This window comes from Alligator sinensis, unplaced genomic scaffold (assembly GCF_000455745.1).
Source record: "Alligator sinensis unplaced genomic scaffold, ASM45574v1 scaffold989_2, whole genome shotgun sequence".
NCBI classification, from domain to species: Eukaryota; Metazoa; Chordata; order Crocodylia; family Alligatoridae; genus Alligator; species Alligator sinensis.
Window position 1 is genome coordinate 107,560 of NW_005842162.1, and position 2,685 is coordinate 110,244.

The 2,685-nt window shown below is 43.9% G+C and overlaps 1 long non-coding RNA gene across 1 annotated transcript in view; it reads right to left on the reverse strand.

Annotated features, from left to right (window-relative positions):
• Window positions 1-928: 928 nt before the first annotated feature.
• Window positions 929-2,685, reverse strand: part of LOC106722305 — a 29,187-nt gene continuing 27,430 nt past the window's right edge. Inside the window, exon 3 of the long non-coding RNA XR_001358192.2 lies at window positions 929-1,734. This is a non-coding gene — a long non-coding RNA (uncharacterized LOC106722305). The remainder of the gene's footprint in view (window positions 1,735-2,685) is intronic.

The window sequence follows — 2,685 nt, forward strand, 5'->3', positions numbered from 1 at the left end:
AGTATGAGATTTCCAAAGTTATTTCAGGGCTGAACATGGGAGGCATTTTGGGGGGGGGCTTGTGGGGCTTATAGCCACTCCAAAATTCACCTTCCTGCCCCATATCCACCCTTCCCAGTTCTGCCCCTGTCTAAGCCCCCTTCCTCTCCCTGGGCCACTGCTTCCTGCCCTGCGCAGCTGAGCCTGCCCCACTCCTGCCTGCATCTTACAGAGGTGCAGTACTCCCAATTTAGCCTGGCCCAGCCCAGCTTATGGGGACCATGTTCCCTCCTCCCCCAATTTTCTGTCTAGTGTCTATCCCACATCAGCCCCCTCACCGGGAAAAGGCTGGCACTGCTCCTGGGACTGAAAGATGAAGACAGGTACCCAGTGGGAATTTAGGGGGTGGATGGATACCTAACTCCTATTGGTTTCAATGGTAAAGTGCCAAACCTGCTCAGACCCCTTTGAATATCCTGCGAGGCTATCCTCCTGCATCTTCTAGCCCTTAAATACCTTGGATAATGTGTCTCCAATTCTGCAGCACTTGAAGACAGATGCTTTTAAAGCTAACAATGGCAAAGTCTCCAAGAAGAAGGTTCATTTTCTTTTATTTCTTATTCCTTGAAGTGTCCCATAGAGAGATGTGCAGGGAGTTCACACCTTTCTTCCAGCTATTATGTCAGGCTTTCTAAAAGTCCTGCTCATAACCTTATGGGCTAATAGCAAGTTATCATTTCTTTTACCTTCCGACTGAACTGAAATCAGGGGAAGTTGCTTGCATTTTTGAAAATCAGATCACTTATTCAGATTATCTAAATGAATAATTATTTTCCCTGGCACTCAGATGAGGAAGTTGGTTGTCCTGTTAAGGCACTTGTGTCTGAGGATTTAGCTCCCCCATTCAAGATTTTAAAAAAACCCTAAATAAAGGACTCTTTCCTTTACCCCTGTGTTTGAGCCGACAGAATTTACTCCAGTGACATTTTCCAAGATTTTCTTTACAACCACACAGACTCAGAATTTTCTTTTTAATGGAAGTCAAGATGTTTATGTCATCACAGGACTCTTAAGACTTTAAGGAATATATCCCACATTGCAAGACTCAGCAGATTTGTAAACACTTTGACTTGTGGTTTTAGACATATGTTTTTCATTGTTCTGTATTAAAGTAGTAAACAAAAGGTTAATACATTCTGGGGAGATTTTGTACAGGGGGCTAAACTGATGTGCAGGGTCACTGGGAGGTGAAAGTTGTTTACAGCTGCTCCGCATCCTGCCCTCTTACACTAGTTAGAACTAGTTCCTGTGCCTTTCGCAAGATAGTCTGTTTTTGTCTTCTGTTAGACAGAGCTCTCCTGGTACAGGCAGCCCTGCTCTTGGGATCTCCAGCTTCTTTTGATCTTCCTAATCTTGTCCTCAACAGCGTTTTCACTGCTGCCCCAAGCTCCTACTTCTGCCTCTGTAGCAGGAAAGGAATGGTCCCAAATGGAGCCAGCAGCAAAAGATGGAGAACCGTGTACACAGTCAAAGGATGGAGAACCGTGTACACAGTCAAAGGATGGAGAGGCCTAAGCTGTGGAATTCACATCCAGGCCTAATGTTTGTAGGGCCAAATACTGCCCTCAGATGTACAGATGTTGCTCCTTTTGACTTGAATGGGCACTGCTTTTATGCAGTCAGAGTGACAATTTGCCCTTAAATATTTGGGTTAGAAGGTAGAAAGTGCAGGGAATCCATCTTTCATTCCAAGAGCTGCAGAAGGGAGAGGATTAGATGTGTTATTTTTCTGAAACAAATAACATACACCCACATATATGCATGCAGTCCTTTGTACCTCCCCTCAACCCCTGCAAATACATGGTAAAATTTCCTGCTCTACTGGTCTTTTTTTTATAGGTATAACTCAAATAGCTCAATGTGTATGTCATGCCAAGCAGCCCATTTTCCTCTCTTTATTATAGTTACTTAGAATGACTCTTATGAATGAAATGGAGTTACACTGCTGTCGCAAAGCAGAGTCATGCCGAGGGGGCCTAAATGCCCTTGAGCCAGCAGAACTCACTGACATCCACTAACCACCTCATATGCTATTTCTGTTTAAATAACATGCACTTGTACGTTGCTTCTTCATCAAAGTGTAAACCTCTAGCGAAGGGAACAAGCTGTGTACTAGCCTCTGGGCTATTTCCTGTCTCCCAGTTCTACAATGATGGCAATGAGAACAGTGACCTCTTTGTAACACATTTCCAATGGATGTGATCTAATGGGACAACCATAAAGACATGAAAGTAAAGAACTGTGTCAGCAGACGTGCAAGAGCCATGTGTATTAGAAAAGAAACAGGAATGTTACCAGACATGGAGAGGAACTTCCCACAGTCTATCTGCACATTCTCTTTCAGGGAGATAAGGCCTGAAGGCTTTTTAATTAGTAGTAGTTAATAGGCAAGCTAGTTAAGCAGAGCATCCACCTTGCACAACACTCTAGAAAGTCCAGGCCTCCTCCCGAAAGAGTATCAGTGTTGGCTCTCCCCACCTTACCATTGAGCATTGTTGACAATAGCAGATTCATTGTAATTAGAAGTGTGCTAACTAGGGCGAGTAATTCAGAACCAATTCAAGCACCCAACTCTCTCCAGCTGCTATTAAAGTTTACGTCTTGGGCAATCAGCTGCAATGGGCACTAATTTCTAATTGAATCCAG